This window comes from Phalacrocorax aristotelis, chromosome 18, assembly GCF_949628215.1.
Source record: "Phalacrocorax aristotelis chromosome 18, bGulAri2.1, whole genome shotgun sequence".
NCBI classification, from domain to species: Eukaryota; Metazoa; Chordata; class Aves; order Suliformes; family Phalacrocoracidae; genus Phalacrocorax; species Phalacrocorax aristotelis.
The window spans coordinates 5,902,351-5,930,163 of NC_134293.1; the positions used below are offsets into that span (position 1 = coordinate 5,902,351).

Consider the following 27,813-nt stretch of genomic DNA (forward strand, 5'->3'; position numbering starts at 1 on the left):
ACCTCATGGTATAACACCCCATCTGACTTACTGTAGAAGTGTTGAAGGCCTAAACAGGTACCTCAAGGAGGTATATGCACATGTTGCTATTTTTCTAACTGCAACATGGGTTCAATCCTAAGGCTTCTCTCCCAGCAGAGAGCTGAGGGCATATTTCCAGCATACACATTTCACTCTACCCTTGATAACACTTTCAGCACTAACCACCTTTCTTGACTTCTTTTCTAAAGTTGTTTTCTTGGGAACCCTTCTAACACAAATGGACTTTCAAAAGAGGTACCCTCCTTCGGTTTCTTCCTACCATTCGGTTTAGTGATATCTCTGTATACCCCCTACTACATGTCAGTGAGAACACAAATGGAACTTTGAAAATCGTCTTGATTTGTTATGCAAATGCCCTTACTTTTGCTTTCCTTTCCTTCTTAGGATATTTAGTTTCACCTAACACCTGGCTCTTTCTCCCCTACTATTTAAATCAAACTTTCAGCATTCATTAAAAAGGTAATACCAGTTGAAAGTATTTTGGGGCTGCCAATTTACACCATATGTTGTAAAAAACATTTACTATACAAACATGAAGCTAAATCCCCTCCTTCAGTTTTCCCCTGGCATTAAGTACCGCAGGTGACAAAACTGAGAATGATATATGTAGACTGAGTAATATTCCTGACACATACTGGTAGTTCAGGCGATTCTGTCAACAATATTCAATTTATAGAAGTTGTCAATGTTTGTCTTTTTCAGAGGAACTGGGATGTAAGGATTTTAATTTTTGATCAATATCTACATTTACTTTTCTTTTACAACTAGAATAATACAGTAACATACATGTTGCCTTTCTTTGGTAGCCTTGAATTTTTTACCATATGAGATTACATAGGGGAAGTAAGACCTTTTCAATAAAGTTTGGATGTCCTTTGTGTATCTAACTCTATATTACTCTGTTGTATACATTTCAACAAGAACTGCCTGAACAGATACAGTTATAAAAAGAAGGAAAATGAAAACCAGAAGACAGCTACAAGGCATGCCAGAAATCAAAAGAATATGCCATGTTAATGGCCCAGTTATAGTCATGGTGCTTTAACTGTCAGTCATTTAAAGCCTGATTAATCATGTCACTTTTCTAAATAATGAAGTGTCTTCGAGAGTCTGTTACAAAAAAATTACTGAAGCTTAAGGATTACTGTTTAGAGGTGTTGCACCCACAGACATCCATGTAGCTTTTTAATGAATTTCCTAATCTTCTATTACCACACACCCTGAGTGTCTCCCAGTGTCTGATATAGACATGAGAACACTGCTCTGAGACTGTAGCCTGCTCTCATCAATAGGAAACGAGGCACAGAAATTAACTTCTTAGACCAGCTTCACGTGGGATATCTTTGGCCCCAGCCAATGTTTTCCTTTTCTTCTTCCTTCAGTGGCAGTTGTACCTAATCTCCAACCCCAAAATTCAAGCTTTAAAGCAATAGTGTTTTGTTCAGAACCCCAATACTACATGTTGAGTCAGACAATTCACAAACAAGAATATCTGAAGGCATCTGACTTTTGCTGTGCCCCACAGTTGACATGGGCAGCAATGCTAACATGGTCAACAGAGGACAAAGGCCATCCACATGTTACAGAAAGAGTCCACAGGGAAAGAACTGTGCCTTGAAGGTGAATGCTTGAGACATGCTGCCTCACTGGGCTAATGCAAAGGCTGGGCATTCATCGTTTCTGTATAGTTAAACTAAATGCCGCACTTGGAATACATGGCACTTTTGTTCTTAAAATAGTCTAGTCTCCTGCGAGTACAGTGTCTCAAAATACTTAAGCAGTCCAATAACCACAGGAAAAGTGGATATTTGAAAATAAGGGATGAACTCTATTAAAAACCCCAGCTTAAATTCCTTTTACCGTTATCATCATTTTGGCATTCTCCATATAGAAGAGAAGGCTTTTTTTATCTTTCATGTAATGTGCACAAATATAGAATAATAAGACAAACATGGACCCTTTCTATAAACCTAAGTGTAGAAAAAGTTGGTATCTGGATACTAGGTCTCAAATTATGCCATCCTGAAATAAAGTAAAAAAATGTATCTGTGAAACACCAAAATTCCCATATTTAATGAAAAGCATTTTTAGGAAGGAAAAAAATTGCTACAGTAGTAAGTCCTACTTCTTGAAATCATAAACCCACATATGTAAAGCATAGAATCATAGAATCATTAAGGTCGGAAAAGACCCTTAAGGTCATTGAGTCCAACCGCTAGCCTATTACTGCCAAGTCCACCACTATACCATATCCTCAAGCACCACATGTACTCTTCTTTTAAATACCTCCAGGGATAGAGACTCAACCACTTCCCTGGGCAGCCTGTTCCAATGCTTGACAACCTTTTTGGCGAAGAAGTTTTTTCTAATGTCCAACCTAACTTCCACTAGTGCAGCTTGAGGCTGTTTCCTCTCGTCCTATTGCTTGTTACTAGGGAGAAGAGTCCAACCTCCACCTCACTACAGCCTCCTCTCACTACTTGCAAGTAGTTGTGGAAATGTAGCTCTTCAGCTCGTATCTTTAACATTTAAGTGATAGGGCACTGTAATCACTGACTTACCAACACATAAGTAGTGCTACAAGTGAGCAGAATATAAAGACCATCTGTGCACCTAGATGTAAGCTAACTCCTCACTCCACTGTGTGGCAGAATAAAATATGTCCTGGGTCTATACTCAATACTCTGAACTCTGTGCAAATTAGAACTGGCCATAGGACTCAACTTGTTACATACACAGAACCTAAGGGAATAAGGTTATCACCCAGTATAGAAATCTAGACTAGGCAGTTGGATTCAAGTTGATCTGAATCTAAGTTTAACTGTACACACAGGTTTTGTGGGCTAGATCCTTAGCTAGTAAGAATTGGTATAGTTCCACTGAGCCTAAGAACCTGGCCCTGTATTTCACATACTCCCACTAAATACAGTGAAACATCCCAATTCAGTACAGATCCCAAAATATACTTTGGGACTGGAGCCAATTTGTTGAGTTGTTTCTAGGCTTTGATGTATAAGCTCATCATATGTCATTGTGCTCTAATTAAACTTAAGTGGCACAATAGATTTCCTGTCACAAAAGCCAAGATCCCTCATGTTGGGAATGTATAGGACAGCTTGCTTCAGTGTAAAGAAAATAAGCTGCAGGAGGGAGCAAGAAACTAGAGTCATATAAACATATGAATATGGAAGGACTAAACTGATCAATAGAATTGAAAATGTTGTTTCACTATAGATAATTAGGAATTTTCCACTGCAGTAATTTTTCATAGGAAAATTGTGAGCTGTTGAATCTAAATAATGAGACAAAACCACTAATGAACTGCAGAAAAAAAAACCTCCTTCGCCTTCCCACAAATACTGGATTTTAATTGATTTGAAGATTGAAGTTTTCATCAGGTCTAGTTATCAAACATATACCATACAAGGCTCTTATACTGAAAGAAAATAATATCCTGAATTCTGACTGATTCATAGCTGCAAAAATGCGACAGATTTTGCGACATGGCTAAGCTTCACAGGGAGGTTTATCACCAAATATCTGTATTTTTCTGATCATGTAACTTCACACTGTTTGCAATATCACTTCCAGTGAAAGCTTCACTGGAAATCTACCGCTGCACATGGAAAACTTTATGGCTATTTTTGTAAAATAGCTGTTGAATGAGAAAATCCTATGACCTGACCCACTATTAAGTTTTAAGATACTGGGTTACTGTATGAGTACAACCTTACAGTGAATAGATCCTGAAAACAGGTACGGTTACACTCTGCACTTGTACAACCCACGACATTGGAGAATTTGCATAGTTACTACTGCAATTTGCCCCGTATGTGATACAAAAAGGACAATGAAGCATAGTAAGAATCTGCACTATTGCCTTTTGTTCTAAAAACATCCCCCCTGGAGTCCCACAAATGTTACCAGTTTTATCTGCCAAGAAAAAACCCTCAACCTCACAAAATCTGGCTATAATCCTGACTAATAATGTAAATCTCCTCCTGGTAACTTAAATATCATGCATAGCACAACAAACAAACTATCTAAACCAAGAACTGTTGAGTCAGAAATAAAATAATCCACTAATTGTGCTTTTCTGGAATAGATGACTGTATAATGTCCTAATCAGAAGGCTGAAGTCACATTTGCATTTAGATAAAGCCCCGTTTAAAGAGAGACAAGTATAAAAGGAGACACTGAGGCTATTGTGGCATTTCTCAGCATTGCATAATCATTTACATTCCTGATAATGATATTCAGATAGTGAAGCAAAGGCTGACCAAAGCCAATTAATCTTGCACTCTGCATTAGCAAGCTTGTCAATTGACCCAGTGTAGAGCTGAACCCATGATGATACTGATATGACACTATGCCACTGCTCTCAGATGGGGATTTTTTCTGCTATTGTGACTGTTTTTCAAGCAAATCCCTACTGTTCAACAGTTAGAATCTGAATCCCTTTAGACTAGAGTTAAATGACCACCAAAGCTAGGCTTCAGAGACTAGAAGTGTTAATTAAAGGACTGCAAGAGTTACCTGAGCTGTTGCTGTTTACAGGTTGGCTCCCCCTTCCCTCTCCTCCCCCCAGTATACAGGCTAGAGATGTGTCTTCTTGTTATTTTAAAGTATTACATCTTTAGAAGTCTAACTCTAATTTATGATTCCCTATCCTTGTCAAACGTCATGATCTTTGGAGTATTGATTTTACAGTATCCTACTAAAGTAGCACTGTAATATGCCTGTCTTTAACAGTGAGGAACCAAGACAGGCCTAGATTTCACTCACTTAATTTGGCCACTTCACTGATATAAAGGTAGCCTGGAACACTGCCTCACCAGCTCACTGCACTCGGGTGAGACACATCCTCACTTCCGCAGGGCAGAGATTCTCGGGTATTGAATATCAACCACCAAATAGTATTCAGCAGAATGGAGCTGGGTTCCCACAGACTGCCTCAGCATTCCGACCACTGAACTATCTGTCGTAAGTTTACCTTCACAATCAGGTTCTCTGCTGGGGAAGGCACTGCCATTGAGCGCTGCCATCCTACACAAAGCCAAGTACACAAAACAGAAGATAGAAGGAGAAGAAACTAGAAACGGAGAGATAAAACCATTTGATACATTTTTTTACTGTTTGCTCTGTGTTACTGGAGGTACCTGTGGGACACAACAGCTGGTACTGGAGTTTGCAGCTAGCTCCAGGCTCTTGCTGCAGATTGTCTGTTATACAAGTTGATCACACTGCACGTTGAAGAATAAATCACTCAAAAAACCAAACCAAAACAAAATCCATACTGTCTCCCTGGATGTTAGTAGGCTGTGTTTGGCCTCAACCATAAAAATTGCTGAGAAGTACATAGTGAAGTTTGCAAATTAGGATTAAGCAAAGAAACCCTGTAAAAAAAGTTAAAAGAAAAACAAATGCAAAGCATCTATTCAGTAGCATTAGCTTAGTTTTAATTAGGAAGATGCTTCATATTATTCCCAGCAGCATAAGTACATATAAAATTGAGAAGTGGACTGGGTTTTTTCAAACACATGCGTGATTTTTAGGTATCTTGGGAATTTGCTGTTAAACTTAAAAAGGTAACTGTATAAGATTTTTTTCAAGGTGCCATAATAATTTGTCCTCCTTGAAAATGTAAATCTAAACATTCAATAGCAGACTCTACATGAAAAAAGAAGTCACTAGTGAAATTACTACTAAAAATTCATAGCCAAGTTCAGTAACCTGACTCATCATGCCTTTACTGGTCCTGCTTTTATTAGTATGAATACAGATTCCAAAAGTGGTATTTGTGCAAAATGAGATGGTAAAAGTTTCTGCACAGGAAAGTAGTAATTGAACTGCCAAAATAAGAACAAAATTGGAAACCTCTTGAAACCTCTTAAACCACAAAACATCTTGGTCCATGTTTTGACATCAGTCCAGGAAGACACCCAAGTGGATGGCTACCACTCTTTTGTCTTAGTATTTGGCTACATCAGTCCTCCCTTCCAGGTTTCACAGGTTCCCAGCCGGTGAATATAGGAAAGGCCTATGACTGTGAGCTCTAATTTCTTAAATATGCTTACACCTTATTGCAGCCAAGTGGCAGACCTTACTGCTTTCAGTGAACTGCCTTCTCTGGTTATTCCACAGTATTTTCTTTATTCCCTAGCAGGTCACAGGAGAGTGACTAGGGCACTGCGTTCAAGGCCAGCCATATGGGGTCTGCTGCCATAGGCAAACCAGCAAATGTCTGTCCCTACCAACTCACATTCACTCAGAGCTACTGAATATTTTTCAGCCCTGGGCAATGGCCTGCCCTGTAGACATAGCCCTTCTTGTGTATGGGTGAGCACGTACAATGCTGAAGTTGCTTTCTGATAAACACATCTCTCCAGCTTGCTGGGCTTTTATTAAAACCTGCTGGTTTGATGTGATCACTTCTGACGAGCTGCGGCCTGTCATTGTTGTGGATTTTGTCCTTTCTAAATATGCTCTGTAAAGTCCTGTTGCATGAATAATGATAGCCAGTCTTGTTCTGTTCACTTCCATTTCTGTTCTCTGCTTTATGCTTTGCTTCGCGCACGAGGTAGAGAAGCAGCGTCAAATGACAGTGCAACTGCAGCACATTTTGGGGGCACAGTCCTGCAGCATGAAGTTAGCTTTACACAATATTAGTAGAGCATAGAGGGAATTAAGAACTGGCTAAATGACAGATCTCAAAGAGCTGTTTGTTGACAAGGAAGCACCATTGGTCAGGCATCCTTCATGTAGTTCTGCAGATCAGTATTAGGCCTGTTCAACACTATCAGCAGTTGCCTCCCTGCAAATATAAAGTTATAACTGGTAAAACTTGAGGATGACAAAGATTGGTAGAGCTCTACATAATGACAACAGGATAATCAAGAATGTGGTTAACTTCTGGACAAGCTGGATCCAAAGTCATGCTTTAATACACCTGAGCTTTATATAAACAACTTGGAGCTGCTGTGCCAAAAAAAAAAAATTGGTAGCAATCCCAAAATGTATAAAAAAGGAAACTATGAATAAAAGGGGAAAAGTAGCTCAACCTCTGAAAGTGGAATAGAGCTCCATTTTATTTTGTACATCCACATAAAAAAAAAAAGATACGGGCTGCCACTATCACAGTAATTCATCTGGCCCTCAACCTGCTACTGAAAGTCCAGTGTAAAGGACAAAAAGGGAATAGCTTCACACCGTTGAACTGTCCTGGCAACCAGCATGCAGCCGAGGACCTGTGAGGCACAGATGTGCTAGTGCAACACAAGATGTCTGACTTAACGCAGTGTTTCCTGGGTCAAGTTTTAATACCAGATTACACAGAGTCGAACTGTATAGTCTAGTTGTCCTTCTGGTCTCAAACCCTGAAAATCTAGGAAGGTGCTGAACAGAGAGCTGAGCACATCTGGTAGCCTAGCATGCTCAGCGCATGAGATGCATATTTTCAGGCTCTGAGAAGAACAGTTCTCTTACAGACCAAATGTAGATTGTATTTTTCTATTTGCACCTACTTTACGATACCTTTACTGCTGATATGGCATAAAGCAACTTCAAGGCATCTGGAAATCAGCCCATTAATGTGTTTTATTTAGGGTCTGAGTAAAAGCTTAAAAGATCTGTATTGTAAAGGAAAACTGATTATATAAGTAAATTCACAGCATTATAAAAAGGCACAAAAGCTCTGGGGTCCAGCCATAACAAGACATCAAGTTCTTGACGTGATAAAGACCATGTAAATAAAATAACCAAAGCCACAGGGCAAATGTTTTACTTTACACTCGTTTGGTGTCACAAAGCAGAGACATGCAATACACCAAACAGCAAACAAAATACTGAGACTTTTGCAATCTAACACCAGTGAGGAAACATGCTGCCCACACTGAGATCCGATTACCCTGTTCTGGATAATTAATAAGCATGCTGAGACTAATTAGAGTAATACTCTTTGGAGCATGCTCACTAAATGTCAAGTGAAGGCAGCAACGTGAGGAGAGGAACCTCCCTGGTTTAAGTACAATTCAAAGTTCTCCACTTACTCTTTTCTCCCGACAATGACTTTTCCTGGCTCAGAGAAAATTCTGAAAGGCACAGTCTCAAAAGAACTTTATTGTCCCAGCTGCAAACTGCTCAGTTCAACTGCTGTCAACATGAATTTCATTCTCAGTGGCCAAATCTGTAAGTATTTACCTTTGAGATCACGCCTGAATATTGAGTTATAAATCAGTGCCATCAGTTTTAGAACAGAACTGCCTGTTCATTCCTTCTTTTCTTGTAAATATTGTATTTTGAAATGTTCCAGTGCTTAGTTAGTTCCAGTTTAGCAATCATGGTTCTCCCTACTAATTTTTCATAGCTAGTATAACAACTTTCTGCCTGGGCTCATATCACCTCCTAAGACTTTGTGAATATTCAACTTTTTAAAAAAAAAAATCCGATTGGGCACAATACAAGCTACCACAAATTTTGCTAAAGAACAGATATCCAGTTGGCAGCATAAGGTATGAAAGTTCTTTTGAGGGGTGCAAACATCCTGTCTTTGATAAATGAAGGCATTAGTTCTGTGAACTATGGGCCATATAAGCATGGGAACCTTATGTACGTCTTACATAAGGTTTTGTCATGGTTCCTAATTCTATTCAGGAAGGACAGAAACTGGTTAAAGTTTATTTTACCTTTATGCTTTAAGATAGGCCGATTTTGCCCATGATATCCAACTTTATCTTTTTTAAAAAAGAAAAAAGCCAAGAGGGTAAAAGCACATGTTTCAAACTTAGGAAAGTAAAAGTACAAAAGTTCAACAGAAGGACAAAGTCATGGGAAGGTAAAGAGTCAGAATTTAAAAAAATAGCAGAAGTCCCTGTGACACAGACTATTGATTAAATAAAAAAACCCTGTTCCTTTTTTTTTAAAGCAAGAATGCCTAACATATACCTCTTAACATTCCTTTAGTGCAGACATCCTATCCAGCCTACAAGGGAATAAAACCTGCAGTGTAACAGGGCTTTCCAGTATGACCTCTCATTTTACCAATCTACTGCAGCACATCCTTTCCAGTCCTATCTAAACACACATAATCCCTAGACTAATGACGATGGTGCTTGCACAATGCCCTGGTATCTACAGTTCACCCTGTAATCGTCCTTCCCAATTTACATTATCCTTTACAGCAGCATCAAGAACAACTTGCTGTCTCGTTACTTCAAATCGACACCTACTGAAATTCAGCATCTTCCAATCCTTTGCTCTAGATCCAAGTAACAATCTGAGCCAAAACCTTCCCTGGCATACACCCGGGCTGTGGTGGAATTACACCACAGATTAATTCGGCCCACCACATCTTGAGCAAAATACACGCCTGTTCACGGGAGAAATGTTTATAAGCAGAAGTATTACAGAACATTTAAGTCTAGGAGTCTTTAGCCTCTTAAGGGGGATTTTAACTTGTACAGCTCACTAATCAGGGTTTGTTACCATACCAACAGCTAAACGTGAGGGCAGATGCCCGCCATATCTTAGGAACATTTCTGAGGTCTTAAAGCCGTATCTCAAGTTTTCCCAAAAACTTTACTGTTCCTCCCTGTGGCCAAGCCCAAAGAGAACCTGTTTCAGAAGACAAACATAGCAAAAGTCTGACTAGCAGCAAGTCTACTGCAAAGAAAGAGTTCCCAGTCTCCAAGTGGTTTTTGAGAAAGGGCCCTTAGTCCTGAAAAACCTCTTCTGGCTGCAGTGGGATGCCACGAGAGCTCCTCACAAAGTCAGCTGCAGTATGAGACTTGTATGTTCTCCATGCTTTGGATGGAGAAAGACCTATACACCCCTCCCTACCCCCACCAGTTCCTCAGGGACCATTCTCATCTACATATTATAAGATACCGTTATTTTAGAAACTCATAAGATATTCTTCTGAGTTGAAAACAAAAATGTTGAAAGAACTCCATTATCCAGGAAATCAGTACCTGGCTCCAGAAAGGGCTACTTAACAATTGATTTCAGTGCTTCGTGATTTGACCCAATTAAGAGGGAAGTAATTAAAACTACAGCTGACATAGTGATGGCAGTGTTGTCTAGTATAATGTGTTTAAATTGCAGGTCTACACATTGCTTGAGCACAGGACTGTCTTGTTGCCTACATTAGATTGGTCCTTGTTGTTTCTCTCCTATTCTGATTTACTATCGGCTTACAAAAGAAAAAACAGAAGCTCTATGCTAGGAGAGGACAGTTTTGTAAATTTTAAATAGCCTTTGAAAGTCCACCAATAGATCATACTTTTAACAGTATCAACAGGCTAGCACAGCTCCATTGACTTTAACAAACCTGCAGTCATTTATAGCACAGGATCTGACCCTCCTGGGAGCATAATTCTCCCTGGGGTGCTAAAAGGGCACCTGTGCACCCCAGCACGCCCTGTGTGGAAGAAGGCCGTTTCTCATTTATTTTCATGGCAAAGTCACAGACATGATTTAGATGAGAACAGAAAGCATATGTTGAGAATTTCCATGTTAGTAATATGACTTCCCTCCTCCTCCCCCACCATCACCTAGATTTAAAATAACATCAGTTAAAGTAGTAAAATGAAAAAAACCAAATGTTTTTGAAAAAATTCTTACAAGTCTGAGAACTGCAGAGGTATCTACAATCTAAAGCCACTACTGTCGATTGCTTAGAATCACCATCTCATGATTACTAAGTAATACTGTATTATAGTGTCATATTATTAGCAATACTGTACTGCACCTTTTTAAAAAAAGGTGACCTTATTTCTTTCCAACCTGATACCATCTGAACCTAGGATCAGAACATCAGCCACAGACTTACTTTCACTTTGTCTCAGAATCTTGTAAGCAGTTTTCAGGCAAGAGAGTTTTATCCATCTTGTGTAGTCTGTCCCATAAAATTCATCCATTGTTAAATAATCCTTGCCATACACAGAACTCAAATCAAGTACAAATGCAAACCAAATATCTTTAGTCCTACTTTCCCCAAAAAGACATAAAGAAATTAATATTCTTAATCTTCCACATAACACATAATAGCAGAACCAAAAATAGATCCTGGATATCCTGTTGGCCAGGTAAAAATCTTACAACTGGGACATGATTTCTTCAAATTTTCATTCCCCCCCTGCTTTTTTGATATTTTTGTCATTGAGCCAGAATGGAATAAAAGGAAAAAATGAAAAAATACTCTATAGAACTCTGCAGGACATTTGTTATCAGAGGTACAGAGCTTGCTTTTAATTGATTGCACACACACCAACTATATTGAGTACCTAATTTATAGCTCTGACTGAGATGGAGTTGGGGGGGGGGGGGGGGGGGGGGGTTGAAGTTTGTCTATAAAGTCAAGCTCAAGCCAAAACTCTTGATCTGAGTGCCCAGCTCAGAGTGCTTGCTATAATAGATTAAAACAAACACGTTGCACTTTGTGCAAAGCAGGAGCTGGATCTCAATTTTAGCCCTTGGCACTAAAGGTAAAAGCTTGCTTTATACCCTTGGCAAAGGCAGAGTTCTTTGCATCCCAGCACAGAGATCCACTGCAGTACATCAAGACAACAGTGACTCAAATACCCCACTGCACTATGCCTAGACCATGGATGCGCAAGCAGAAAGAGACAACCCTAGCCTCTTGGATCTCTAAGAGGGAAAACATCCGAGAAGAGAAACTGTGCTCCAGAAAATGAAGCAGCTTGCGCAAAGTCATACAATGAGTCAACAGCAGAGCTGGGAATAGAAATCATATCTTCTGATTCTCAAACTACCACCTTATACAAGGAATCATGCTACTGATTGCATCTTACACAGTGATTCACAATAGCATCCCTAATTCAAAAAGCTATCCTCTGAATCTTTGGAACTTATGTCTTAATTCTTTTTGATATGTCAACCAAACTGGGTTCAATATCCTCTATATATCTGAATTTTTATTAATTATTATTTTCTCTTTCTGGTTTGACTGGACGGCTCTGACGTGATTAAAATATTTCCTTTTTTCTAAAGTACTTGGACGTTGATACAGAACACCACTGTATTCTTTTCCCTTTGCAGCAGACAGCACATTTATCAACATCTGCCTGAGTGAACGAATATGGCAGGACAGTTCTGACTGGCAAAAGCACTTGATGGAAATGGAGCTGCCTTAGGTTTCAACCATGATTCAGATTTGTTTACATTTTGTGAAGCCTCAGGAAAAGGGGGATAAAAGCTTTGGTTCAATTGAAGTAATGTTGTTAACCTCCAGTACTAATAATTAACTCAATTATGCTGAATTAATTTGATGTAATTATTGGTGATGGCACAAAGACAGTGGCCCAGAGAAAGTTTGAGAGACAGGAGGAACAGAAGTCTTAACAAAACAAAATGCCCCATAAATAGCATCTTCTTTTGCCAGAATGAGTCAAAGACACAAAATGAGTTCATTACAGTCATCTGGCTTCACTCAACCCTCCAAATTACCCCAACACCCAGACAAATAGCTGTGAAATCTAGCAAGTGAACTAGAATTAAAACATCCCCTGATGAATTTGACACAGCACTCAGCACAAGTGTCTTCCCCTGTCCTATTATCTAAACAATACAGATTTAATAATATATTTAAGAGATCCACAATGCTTTTCCTTTAACTGAAGACATTAATTAAGAATATTTTCCTGTTGTAGTGTTGTCAGTTGGGTGGTTTTTTGATGAATGATCTGGAGAATGCTTATGGAGTCTTTTCATCTGATCTACAGTTTTTACTTAATATTTTCAGACTTATTCAGTTCAAAACAAACAAACCCCAACTATAAAAACAAACATCTATCTTTCCCCTTCCCCATTTAATATTTCTGTGCTGTGCTTTGAAAAAAGTGTAACAGCATAGCATTCTTTGCTATGAAAATACACATTTCAGTGAGGCATTTTTCAATTCTTATGTGCTCAAAAAAAAGACATCAGAGGAAAGAAATCAGATGTGTTGTCTTAAGACTTGGGAATTAGATTAAACTGAAAATGAAAAGTAAGTTCTATGTAAATTCATGCTTTAAGTATCACCAGAACCTCTACAGGACTCTCACCTCCTCCCTCTACTCCTTTAAAAAGGAGTCAGTCTGTTACACTTCCATTTAGTCTGGTCAGACGCCACAAACAAGGGCTGCATTTAACAAACAAAAATCACAAGAGAGACAATACCAAATATCGCAGCCAAGTCAAAGACACAAGCCTCTTACTACTCAGGCTAGAAGCTGTCAGTAGGATGCCTCTCTTCCCATCTGTGGGCCTGTGCACATTGAATGCACAGACTACCACACACTGCAGTTTTGATTATAAAGCCTGAGGTAAATATTTCATTGCCTTGTTTCCATCAAGCTTCACTGTGTATATGGATTTAGCACCATGGATTGTTATTTTCCTGTTGTGAAGAATTTAAAAATTAAGAGTTTAGATTACAGCATCACTATATTTAATATTTTACAGTCCTGGAAGACTGATAATATCGAACCATGACATGTTGGGTGCCTTTGCCTGTCTAGCTTCAGTCTGAAATACTACTTGATTTAACATTTGTCATAATGCTGTAAATATACAAGCTTCTAAGCTTCTACTGAACTTCATTATCCTTGGTGACAAGAATAAAAATATTGCCTCTAACATCACCAATTACTTCTGAGGAGAGAATCCAAGTGCTTAGCTTTAAGAAATAGATAGTATTTTTCTAACTTGATAAGTAGGTGCTGCTAGCACACCTACAGATCACATCCTCACTGAGGTTTCTGATGCTTCTCAAACAGAGCTGATCTTTCAGAACTCAGTTTAATTGCCATCAGGTTCTGATCAGACTCATCATTTCAAAGCAAATTTTATTACATGCATAATTTATGCATTTGATTTCAATAGATCTTTTTCTGCCCAGTTCTGAGAGGGCAAAAAGTCTTTTCTATGGGGAAGCGGCTAATGTTTTCTGAAGAACCAACCTGGTTTTCAATAAAAATTTTTTTTAAATATTATTTGTGAAGAGAGACTACACTTTAAGCTTAGTGTGATGGACTGTTTGAAGTCTCCTACATTTATTTGGACCGCTACTGCACATTTTCTCTATGCCTATTTACCACAATCTCTTTAGTTTTAGTTTAGTGAGCCGAGAGTTATTGCTGGAAGTAGTTAAGAGAAATAAACTGAAATAGTGTATGTTGCCATAAATGAATGTATGCCCAACATAAGAATCTGGAATACTGGTACTGTACCTGTATTGGAACTCTATTTGAGGGCCTTCATTTTTCTATCACAGTTTCTCCAGACAAACGCCACTAAAGGCAACATGGAATTCACTAGTCCAAATTACTGGCTGGTGTAAATCAGCACATTTCTATTAATTTCAACTGAACCACAAAAACATATGTTTGCTGGCAACCTGAAAACCTGAATGACTGGGCTTGAGTTTTATGACTAGCAGAGTTGCTCCAAAGTTACATAGGAGTAACTGAGTTGTTCAACGCAACTGTCTGTTGTAGTCAGTCAACAACACTCCTGCAATGCAAGAGCCTTTTAAGGCTTAATTCATGGTTAAAGGTATTTTCAGTATACAAGTACTGTATGTTAGCACTGTGAAGGCCTACTAGGCTACTACAATGTAATACACTATACAGAGCACCCAAAAATATTTTTTTCATATATTTCCACTGTGGTTTAAGTAAATTCTGCTAGATGTGATTCACAAGTTTTATATGACTCCTCCCAGGTTTTTTCCATCAACTTCTTCCTGCTTAATTAGGTGTACTCTTCCTTTGACTTTACTACTGTATTATAACTGAACTGAAAAATCTCATCTGGTAAGGTATAACCCTACCAAATGCACGCAAAAATAACAGAGCACTAACCAACTGATTTCTACTTATGGAGCTGTTGTGGTTTAGCCCCTGTCAGCAAACAAGCCCCACACAGCCACTTACTCACCCCCCCCAGTGGGAGGGACAACAGAATCAGAAGAGTCAAAGTGAGAAAACTCATGGGTTGAGATAGACAGTTTAACAGGTAAAGCAAAAGCTGGGTGCACAAGCAAAGCAAACCCAGGAATTCATTCCCTCCCTCCCACAGACAGGCAGGTGTTCAGCCATCCCCAGGAAAGCAGGGCTCCATCACATGTAACGGCTTCTCTGGAAGACAAACACCGTAACTCTGAACATCCCCCCCTTCCTTCCTCTTCCCCAGCTCTATATGCTGAGCATGACACCATACGGTGTGGGACATCCCTGGGGTCAGCCGTCCCAGCCGTGTCCCCTCCCAGCTCCTTGTGCACCTAGGAGAGCATGAAAAGCTGAAAAAGTCCTTGACTAGTGCTAAGCACTACTTAGCAACAACTAAAACATCGCTGTATTAACACTGTTTTCAGTATAAATCCAAAACATAGGCCCATACTAGCTACTACAAAGAAAATTAACTTTATCCCAGCTGAAGCCAGGACAGTATCCACCCCCTTATTCCATGCCATTTACATCATGCTCAGGTCCCACACTATCTACTACATCATTAACCACACCCCTCACTCCCCCTTCCCATCCTTTGGTATAATACACTGATGATATTTCCTTGGTCTTGTGGACATTTTAAAGACTTTACAGGGGTGGTCCATGTCACCTGCAAGATGTCCACTGAGTTCATTTAGTCCATGACTTTGGGCTTCATCTGTTCTGGTAGTCACTCAGAACAGAGGAGGTGGTGTACACAGAAAACACAGAATTCTGCAGGCTGACAGAGGAGCCAGAAGAAATACTTCCAACATTAGCAAAATCAACCATCATGTAAACAGGCACAAAGAATTTAATAAAGCTGAACCATTTTGCACCATATTGATTTTAGGCTTGGGAATTTGCTAATGTGTTGAGAAGAAAAAATCTAATGAACGATCCCCACATCGAGGCAGCATATAGCAACAGATAAGTCAATGAGAATAAAGCTGTATGGTATTTAGGACAATTCCTGCAAGTGACTGGGTTAAGCTGAGACATCCAAGTTAGCAAAGCCCAGTCATTAAAATACTTTTTTTTAATCAAAATAAGTCAAGTTGGGAAGCAATCAATGAGTTCAGCTTTGAGACCTGAAGGGGAGATAATCACAAAGGAAAGGGCAGGTGGCATGCCCTGCAACAAGCTGGAGGGAAGCATGGCTAATAAGTTTTTAGCCAGCACAGAAGGAACAAGAGGAAATATATGTGGTCTAACATATTCTAAAACCACTTCATACCAATCTGATAATGCAAAGGGTGTTTGCATAAATGAAAAGTTCATCAGCTTTTCCCTGACACCAGCCTACGCCTCCATCTAGAACTCCCTCTCCTCACACCCGCAGCCCTGCTTTTCATTTCTGTCGTCACAGACTTGATTTTCCCTTTCATGGATTTTTGCTTGAAAAAGCATCACTGCCTCAATTGTCTATTTTCAGCCTATATTTAAGAAAACCCTTTGCTTCCATTTGTAGCCACATCCTGTCTCAGCCTCCCCCTCTTTTTGTTCCTAAATATAAGGCTGATGCAATTTGATGTGACATGACAAAATAGCACATTTGCATCGGCAGAAACTTTTTCTCAACAGCAGTAATTAAAGGGAGTAGATGAGACATTGCTGAAAATGGTGTTTATTTAGCCACAAAATAAAAGGCTTAAAGAGGACTTGAGAGGGATGTTCAAGTGTGTCACGAACATGAAATTCATCGATCAGCGCCTTCTTTTACATGCTTCCTTACTGCAACAGCGAACGGTCATTCAGACAATGTAATCGATTGAGAGATTAAGAAAGCAGACTTCTGGACACCATATTCCTAACCAGTGAAAATCATTATAGTCCAAAGAAACAGACTAAAATAGTGCCAAGACAGTTGTGGTTACACATACGACAAGGTCATTGACTGTCTAACTTCAGAGAACAGGCTCTCTCAAATTGAGTAGAAGAGAACTTAGAACTCATTGACTACAGTGAAGATTGGGTGCTTAAGTATCTTGATTTTTGATCTGAGATACATCAGCAGATAGGTACTCGCCCTCACCTACACAATAGATTTTTGTTAATTGTCGAAGACAGGAATTCAGAAGTGACAGCCCAGGGCTCTGAATACTATGACTTTAACAGGATTCATACAGCAAATTAAACACACATATCTACAAAATTTACAAAGTAGTTTACTATGTTCAGTTTTGGATACACTGCAAATACTTGACAGGGTCAGATACTGTCAGGTTCCTGCACCATATTCCATTAAGGATGACAGCAATAGAAGGCAGTGGTGGGAGGGAGAGCAACATTTGGAACTTGAGTTTTTTCCCCTTGATTTTTCTTTTTTGGAAAGTAAGTTTAGGTTTCTTAATCCATGTGAAGAGCTGACAGAAAGGTCTGATGGATGTTCCAAAGGCCACTGGATTTAACAGACATAATATGCTTTCAAGTGAGACCTCCGGCTCTCAGGAGAACCTTCTTTCTCCTCTTGTTCACATGAGGCTATTCTTTTAAATCCATCTGTGATTGGCACTACCACTCTGCTTAAAACTGGCAGACCACATTTTGTGCAGGCTCATTTCCATCCTAACACAGATGGCATCAAGAATACGGCAGGCCAGAAAAAAATCAGTTTGCATATTATGCTTCAGTTTTTATGGGTCAGATTACCATTCAAAGCCATCAAAATGGCAACCCATATGTGATGTGTCTGCCATTGGAACTGAAGTGATACACCATCATAATTTTAACATGGCTGGTTAGAAAAAAGTTTGATTAGCCATTAATTAACCTCTGATATATAAAAGGAAAGATATTTTCATTTCCAATAAAATTTTGACTTGGACAAATCAAGAAAATAGCTTTAGTGAACCAAAAAGGAAAAAAGACATTATCACATCTTCATCCCTGAACAACTGTATCGGCAAGGATCTCTTGGCAGAAGGTAGTTTAGCATCTATGCCAAATATTCACTTAATAAGTGAGCCAGGTGCAGATGTTGGCTGTGTAATTTGTTCTAACTTCTTTGTTCTACAAGCCAGAAAATTGTTCCCACAGCTTAGGGGAAAAAATGGGGGTATAAAAAGCTCTTTGCATGTTTTCATTGGTGCAAGTATATCAACTGTTTTAAAGACACTCTTGTAGAAGAAATCTGTCATTAGCAACACACCTATTTATAGAATCAGCAGAGAGCTGTGTCCTAAGGATGTTAAAGGGAGGCTGAAACAAGGTCAAAGCCATGGCATTCTGTTTCTAGCCTCCTACCTGCATACTGCCTCCCTGCAGCAGCCTACTAGATAAAATTGCTGGATTCCATGCACTATGGGGTGTATCATCCCAGATGCTCCAGAAGCCATGCTTCTACAGTTACAGGCTTTAAAGCAAGTCTGCTCCTGTGAGAAGCCTATTAAATGGTAAAGATATATTTTAAGCCTCCTGCTATGTTATTGTGGCGCCTGAAATTTAAACAACTATTTTGCTAAACAACAGCCAGGGCCACCAGCTTGTGTCATTACCAATGGGAAAACTTTTCATTACCAACTTTTATCACCCCTCCAGCTTCTCTACATGATATTCTGGTTACGATACTATACTGATACTTTAGATGTTTATTCTCAACCAAATACAATACACACAGCAACAGCAGATTCCCTCCACCATGCTGAGATTATTAATCTAGTTGTAGCCCTGATAGAAGTATGAAAATATTGTTTCCTTTGGTACCTTTACTGGCAATTTGCAATTAGCGTTCTGCTACTGCATTTATCAGCATGCCTGGAATGGAGACAGGGGTGTTCCTGAATACAAAACGCTGTTTAGAAATATCTCCTGCAAACATGTACTGTCATAACAGATCTGCACCAACTTCACTTCTACCATTTGTTTGTGATTTGGCATTTTCACCTTTTTCCCCCCTAAGTGAGGCAAATAGGCTCTTAACAATTTGCATAAAATGAAACAAAAAAATCACTTACAGCATTCAGAGCAAAGGAACTTCAATTATCTTCACAGATTAAGTCTGCTGAAGTCCAACAGTAAGGCAAGAGAGACCTGTAGAGAAGAAATCAATTTTCATTATGTTTCTCCTCAACTTGCTACTTAAAGTACCATCAATAAATAACTGCAGAGAAGCTTATCTATAGCACAACTTATCAGTATGTAAGCTTTCACTTTTGTCTAACTAGTTACATTAAACATTAATTCACGGCCTCGATATGAATAGGTTATTGCTTTCAGTAATCTCTCAGAAAACACTTTTTAATAAATATACACTACAAAAAGATACAAGTAGAAAGAAATTCCAAAGCACTCAGTGGAACCAAACCTTCAATATTTCCTGTTAAATGCCTTCTTACCATCAGAAACTCTTAAGCTACTTTAAACAGCCATAGTTTCTAGTATTCAGAACTCTGTACAATGACATAATAATTCCACAGAGATTTACATATTTGTCAGAGAGCAGAATGTTGCTTTGGGAAAAGCATTTACCAACATTTGGACAGCCTGGTAGGTCCTCAGTAAAATTTGGCTTTCCATTCCCACTGCCACAGTGGTACAGTCTCATTTCAAAATGCTCAAGTACACCTCTACAGGAAGAAGCAAAGGGAATAACTTCTTGAACAAGACCCTACTTGCAGTACCAACCTGCACTTTCAAAAATCATCTCCAAGTAAGCTGCAGAAGACTAGGAATTACTTCCTTGAGAGTTCTTACTTTAACTGAAAAACAAACAATGCACAACCAACACAAAATAGAGCTGTAAAAAATGTTCTAGCAGACAAACAATATCTGAGAATCTTCCCTTTTACAGTACTATTTTTAACACATTTTAACAGCATGTCACACATTGCTCCAGAGTTGCAACTTGGTGTAGTTTCTGGATGACACTCATTTGGCCCCTAACAGGGGAATTCAGGCTTCTCGTTTCTACCTGTCTGTCTAACCTTTTGGTGATCTGCATGAACTTACTCCCCTTCCGTTGTGTTTTGCCTTGACAAAAAAAACTGCTTTTGACCCATGAAACAACCGACTCATCATACAAGAAACTCCTGCTTTATCGAACACTTAATTGTACAGTGAGTAAAGGGAATCAACTGATCTAAAGTCAACACTAATTCCTTTATATAGAACTCAATCATAAGTTTGTTGAAGTCAAGAGAATGGACTGCTCTGACTATCCAAAGACATTTGGATCAGATCTTATAACAGATCTGGTATTTCACAGAAACTTTCAAAAAACCACCTGAAACAAAAGACCTGGAATATAACAAAGACAGAAGAATCTGAACTGATCTATTATGCCTCCCTTTGAAAGATGCTAGTCTTTGAAAAGATCTAAGGCAAAATTCTAAACTACATTTACAAACATGCAGATCAAAGATAACTGTTGTCACGGGTGATTTTTTTTCCCCCCAAGTATCAACAGTATCATACCTTGGCAACACATGATGGTTGACAACAGCTTGGGATGTTCAATTTTTTATTTCTAATTTAGGCACTCAAAATTGCCCTCTGAAGGCACATAAATTACATTGGTAACACGGGTTCCAAGAATTAAGCATTCAAAAATCATGCTTTGGTTATGTTCATAGGAGATCCTTTGTTTGCAGCTGAGGCCTACGTATCTTTTTCTTGCAAGGCATCTGAGGCAAACCCTTTGTCATCCATTCACACAACTAACACTATCATCCAGATTGTCAATCTGCATCTTGAGCATCCAGTGCCCTTTTCTTCAGATTCAGTGTTGTCCTACTATTGTTCATCTATGCTATTAAGTGTTCTCCTAATCCATTGCTTCACCTATGTTAATCTTCTCTTTGCATTCCCTTACTGCTTCTCCCTTTTATTACATTACCAGAAGTTAGTTACTTTCATTTCCAAGTTCCTGACAGCACATTCTCTCCTTACTCACCTGTAACACAACTATGTGGAATTTTGCCTCTAATTAGTCTATAATACTAACTTCCACCATTTACTTGTAAATGATTTAATGTAATGACTATCTCAAAGCTCTCCTCCATGCTGTTCCCATGCTATGGAATAATGCTCTGCAAACATCAACAACCCACTTCTGTACTCCACTTCAAACACTTCCTTAAGCTTATTCCTTGTCCTGACACCTCAAGAATTTTAAGAGCCAATTATTAGTGTTTCTCTTTTGCTGGAATTATCATCTGAAACACAGATTATGCAAAGATAAAACACACCTGGTCAGATCACATGAAGCTAGGTCTTATCATATCAAGATGCACCCAGGTGAACTTCCCATAGGAGGTGATATAAAACAAGCACCTAGAACAGATTCAACTTCAACTGAAAGCCAGTCCTGAGTCCACTGAAGCTTTCTAGCTTCAGTACAAGAACTGAACACAGAAAGCTACCTCATAACATTATTTTCATCCACCACCCAAACTTTCTTTTCTGAATAGCAGATAGGACCTCTGATACCTACCTGAGATCAGCCCTGCAGAAAACACATACTATTTAGCATTGTTAATTAACATTTTCCAGATACACCTGCAGTTAGTTATCTCACTGGGACATTTATGGTGCCCTTTCAGAAGTACATTGTCCTTTGCTGTTAACAGGTAGCCAATTTAATAGCCCAAGAGCAACGCAATTAACTTCTCCATAGGCTGAAATTTAAACCAGCAATTACTTCTAATTCGCTTAGAGCATCAGGCACCTTTGCCTAGGAAGCTTTCCAAATCAACTCAAAATACACCCAGTTGAGCTTTGGGAACACAATAAAATACCATCAGTTGCTATATTTTATTGTTTACTAAACAATGCCTAAGGTCTAACTGGAATTTCTACACTGGAAATAGAAAAGTCTTTAAAAGAAGAGCTAGCTCATATCAAACTTGAGGTTCCTTTACACTGCCAGAAGCGTATAAATGAGCACCAATGTAAATGTGAATTACATTCCTAACACATTTACTAGCTGCTGTCATCCCCAACTTGCAGTGCTATGTATACAAACTAAAAGCCCGGTGTCTTCTCTTCCTCCTAGAATACAAAGCTGATCTGTACTCACTTATGCATCATATTGATGATAATATTTCTGGATGTTTGAACACCACCAACATGAACAGCTGCAGCCTGGAACTATGTCTGCATGGTACTGTTTACTTTAGAATATAACCTTTTTACATAAAATAAATATACAAAAATCAAGTTCTAGTGTGCCCTGAAACACGTCTGAGAAAGCACGGGCTTATTTTCCATTTGTAAGTGCAGACATATTTCCAAGTCAAACCTAGAGCTCATGTTTGTTCCTCTCTGTGATTCAAATAATCTTGCTGTTCGATTTCTTATTTATAACAGACATGCTTGTGATACCCAAAAGGAATAGAAAAATGGTATACGAAAAGCTTTTCTACACTTTTAATAAATTATACTTAGTCACTGTTTATTAATGTAAACAGGTAAAAGTTGTCATTGCTAACACACCAAAAGTTATTTGTCAGGAAGTTTAAAATAAAGTGATGGGTAGAAGAGAGGAACAAGATTATCCACACATCTCAACTGCAGTTTAAAAATATGAAGTTCTGACACAAAGGCCAATGAAATAAAGGAAAATTGACAGGGGCAGGAGCAGGGTTCAGAAATCTGAAACAAAATGGAATTTAGGTACCTTTATACCTTGGGTTTCCTTGAAAATTCCAACTTTGCAGGGTCAGAACCATAAAATCAAGATATTTTTTATATTTTGTTTTTCAATGTTTATGTTTGTCTTCATGTAAATTTGCTTCAGTGGGCAGACAAAAATTGAAGCCATTATTGCTAAAAGGGTTGCCAATGTTTGTTAGCTGAACGATGAATCCCACTTCCTTGCAACACACCATCTCTGTACATCACAACTCTACTTCCCACTGTTGTTGGATCAGAACGGAATCAACTGACACTCTCATTTCTTTCTTCCACAGTGCACACTGGTCAGCTTTTATTGAGAAACATTTCAATAATAATCCGACAAGACTTCTCCCTCATTTGTTTGCAATGAAAGACTTAATATCTGTGACCCAAATATGGAGACCCATTTTAAACTTGCTGAAAATTGCTTTTTAATCCTAGCTCTCGAGGATTTCCTTTGAAACCATCTGCCATACACGTCGGGTACTCTCTTCCTGTATATATACAGGATTACTAGAATATGAATTCTTTTGTGTAACTTAATACATTTCAGCATATTAAAAATTTAGCTGAAATTTCCATTCTCTTCTGATTTCAACTGTATACTATCAAAATAATTATAAAAGTCAAAACTGGTGATAAGTTCATAGGAAACCCAACACCCATATTTATGTATTTACTACAGTATTTACATTGCAGTTCTAATATAGTCTAACGCTGGCTAGGATTTAAGCAAATAGTTATGAGTTATTTAACTAATATAACTTATGCACATGCTTTAAATTAAGGTCAAGCATTTTCCTGGATAGGAATGGATTTAAGCATGTGCTTTCCTAACGTGAGCATAGTTTGAAGACTGAAAGACACAATTAAACTTCATGATAATTAGAGATCAGAAGAGATTTCTAAATACTATTTCAAAACTATTGTTCAGCTTTTTCTATTTTCTTCCTATGAACCTTCACGCAGTTGTATTTTTATAGTATAAATACCAAGGAGAAGCAACAAAGTCACATTCATAAATAAACCGAGTCTTGAAATTGCAAAAAACCTGTATGGTTCCATGTGCCAATCATGCAAAACATAAAAGAAAATGTATTGCTTTCTATCAGAATAATCACAGCCAGAGTAACTGAAGTAGCAAACATTTGGCAAGACAGATTAATAATCAATTTATTAGATTAACTTATAAAGTCAAGAACTCAAAATCCCCACACAATTGAGTATTTTAAGTGTAGAATGCTTGTAAAAAATGGTGATTTCCCTGCAAACATTCCGAGAAAAGAAGATAAGGAAAACTTGCAGAGTTTTAGTCACTTAAGGTGACACTAATATTTCAGAAGACAGAGAGGCCATAGCCAGTGAACTCCTTTGTTTCACATAAGCACACTGAAAGCAGTATCACTGTGCATGGGCTTCATGCTAGCTGCCCTCAGAGTCCTCATTCACATTATTCCGTTCCACAGCCAGCCACCTAATACCTAATAGAAGTGAATGGCGATATGGAACCCCACACCAAAACATTCCCCATCTAACCAAAGATAGAACCCCATACCCTTTGATGCATTTTCCCTGGAAAGGAGCAGTGTTAGATACCTGATTAATATACAGGACAGATCTACACATGCAGATGTTGGAAGAATGTGGGAAAACCCACGCAAATAATTTTGTTTCAGCAATAACAGATGTTGGGAGCATCATCCTGCAGACACGTTACTTTTAACACAGAACTACTCATACAGTGAGTGAGGGGGTGAGGACAAAGTCAATGTCCAATTACCCAGTTATTTCAGGGTTTCCATTTTAATGACCTTCCTGTATGATTTCACCCTTTAATTTTCCCGCTCTAATAATCATATCAATTTTTTTTTCTTAAACATCAGTGAAAAATTCAGCTGCCTAAAAAACTCTTGAGACTGCTGGTAGCAGTTTCTTAAAAATGGCATGTTATGCTGCCACTTTTTTATGTACAAATCTAGAGCAATTCACAGGATCCTAAGACACCACTTGGAATTAGACCTGAGTGACTAAAAACAGCTTCATGTCCTGATACATTGGCTAATATGGCAAATGGATAGTAAGAGACTAACAGTGTTATGGCATTTGCAGATACATCGGTGCTGAAAAAAACCAACCAAATGCATAACAAACAGATTAAAACCACCTTTGTCTGGCTATGGGAGGATTAACAAAGCCTGATCTGCATTCCAGCAGGGGAGTAACCTGCTTTCCTGATAGATTCCATTTGCCACTCACATGATCAATATAGCACCATAGCTTCTTTCTACTTTCTTCAACTCGGCCAGTGATGTTGAAGAGCGGGCGAGACACCAGGCATGTATGCAGTGCCAGTGCTGTGGCTCAGAGTATAAAATGCAATCAACACATGCTTGGTTCTCACCAAGTCTGCCTCTTCACATACAGCACAACTCCCCTCCCCCCAAAAAAGACCCAACACACACACAAACCTATGTAGTGAAATACATCGACAAGGCTTCCAGGCAAGGGCAGTAGAAGCACAGTCTGCAATGGCTAAGCAAGCACTTCATTTGTAACATCCAATTCCTCTACTAAAGAACCTCAACTTCCAACTACTTATCAGAAGCAATTCAGAAAATTTTACATGTGATAGACATAAACATTCTGATGCTATACAGATCCTCTGCAGCATCACAATGCAAAAATAAGGTTTGGTGCATGGTGAAACAAGAGAGCCATCTCTTCGTCATATACATTGGTATAAAAGGTTGCAAGAGCGGCTTCTGAATTGCCACCGTCATCTAGACAGTTTCTCTTTAGACTGCATGCCCTTCTTTTTAATGCCAGACTGCTACTATGTTATCCCAGAGTCTCATTTACAGACTATTTACATCCCACTTTCCTTTACTGTGAATTAAATTGAATATCTTTAAGACCATAGGACAAAAGAAAAGTTACCAGCAACCCTTAGGGTGCTTGGAATCCAGACAGATATATTTAAGTCAGAGTGCCATCACAGTGGTAGCAGGCACACACACACTGATAGCTACAAGAGACTTAAGCAACAGCTACAAATGACTGTTGCACTCTGAGAGCCCTGTATCTCTTGGATGACATGTTCTCCATCGTAAGTATTGTCAGAAAATTTGCTTGGCCCCTCATTAGTTCTATGTAAAATCCATAGGCAATTAACAGCCCAGAAGGAGCTGTCTAAAGCTACCCCGTATTTCTTCAGGCACATGCATAAATCTGCAGGTTTTCAATAGCTGCCACATAAAAGATATATTTCAAAACAAAAAAAAATCCTCAACAGAAGAAGTAAAGACAAAGCCCCAACTGTTTACAAAACAGCTTTCTTGCAACTGACTGGTCCACCAGTACCACAGAAATTAGCGATGTGTAACTAATTGATAGAAGTCTCCTGAGGGGAGTATTGCTGCTGGTTATCTTGATATGAGAAATTTAGTCCAAAAGGATAAATTGGATAGACAGCTGAAAAGCTTTAGTTCTCCTAGTAGGAAAGGAATTGATCTGGTAAAAAATGAGATATTAGATCTCTTAAAGAGATATTATCATGTCAAAAAGCAGAGTTAGAAAAAACATTAATAATCTTAAAACAACTGGAAGAGCTTAGAAAATTTGGTTTCTATCAGTAATGTAAATTATTTCCACCAATTATTTCTACCTGCAGACAAATGGTAAAAATTGAGAATGTAAAATTTAATATTTCTCCTATTTAAAACTTATGATATGAATATAATTATGAAATGTTTGTTATAAAAAGTCCATGCCCTTTAATTATTTCATTTTTGCATCTAGTACTCTTATCAATTCCCCTTCCACCGATTCCAAGAAAAATAAGAGTATTCAGTATTCAGACCTGGAGAAGATTCTCTTCCTGTTTCCAGCAAAATGTTTTACCAGACTTATTTTTTTTCCCTGATAAGTTTTACTGCCTACTCCTGTACTGATTACTCAATTCCATCAGCAAGACAGGTACTCCATTCATTACAACCATTTTTTGATAAACAAAGTAACAATAGTTATTACATGTGTTGCATGTGGGGCATGCATTTTTTCTCCCAGGTACATATAATGCAAGGTTTTTCTTCAAAAACATCTGATTTCAAGTACAAGATTACATGAAGCAACAGCTTAACTAAAATTCTCCAAGCATACCTCATATGGAGTATTGCTTCATCTGCATGGTTTCTGTAAAACACAATAAAGTTTCTTGGACTTCAGATAAAGAGCACTCCAATATATTCAGAGAAAAGGCAACAGATCTTATAGCCAAAGTAGCTCATGCTGTATCTCCATGTACAGCATAACGATTGTTATCTAACCAAAGACACAGACCTTCCAGTCACCTGAACCAGTAATTCCCAGGTTACATGTAATTGAAGATTATTTCCTAACTGTTTATCTTTCTTAGCTAGTAGGCTTGAATCAAGATAGCAACTGAGTTGCACGACACGTAAACTTGATGCTGAATTAAGCAAATGTGCTCACCCAACATAAAACCGAGAGGTGTAAATTATGTGATTAGTGTCAGAGATTTGCCCTGACTGATAAACCTCCTGATCTAGGTAACCTCTAGGCCTGACATTATGCTTACCATGTTTAAGAACATCATAAATAAATAATTGTGCCCATGGTCACACTCTGCAAATTAAAGAATCCACTAATATTAGAGGTATGCTGCAGAAAACAAGTGAATCAGAAGCACTTAGCCACAAGAACAGTCCAAAGAATGTATCCAAACTGTAACAGACTGCACAGGGCTAGAACCACACAGGTTTTATTATCACACATTAATCAGTTTCATGGAGTGTTTTGCCTATATGAAGTGTTTTACATTACACTAGCTGAGAACCTCTGCCATCCACAGAGGCCATGGTTGCCTCAGATCCGCAGCTAGGGTAATTTAGAGCAACTCTACTTAACTTCTGGCTTGGTATTATTTTTGGCTACTTTTTACTCCAGAAACAGTGTCTCACATAGAAAAACAAGGTCACTAAACAGGTGACATGTTTAAACAAGCAGCAAATGGTGATGCAATTCTTGGAAAATACATACGTGTACTATCACACAGATGAAAATCAAAGTGTTTTTTGCCTGGAGAAACTGGTTTATCTTATTTCATTAACAATACTGTGAAAAAACCCAGTAAGGCTAAAAAGTT

At 38.5% G+C, this 27,813-nt stretch overlaps 1 protein-coding gene across 4 annotated transcripts in view; it reads right to left on the bottom strand.

Moving 5' to 3' along the window:
* The window catches only part of LYRM9 (LYR motif containing 9), a 45,419-nt gene that overhangs the window by 9,044 nt on the left and 8,562 nt on the right, over positions 1-27,813 (bottom strand). For all 4 annotated transcript variants that reach the window (XM_075112973.1, XM_075112970.1, XM_075112971.1 and 1 more), the window contains exon 2: positions 18,989-19,064. The gene's annotated coding sequence lies outside the window, so the exon portion shown is untranslated. The remainder of the gene's footprint in view (positions 1-18,988; positions 19,065-27,813) is intronic.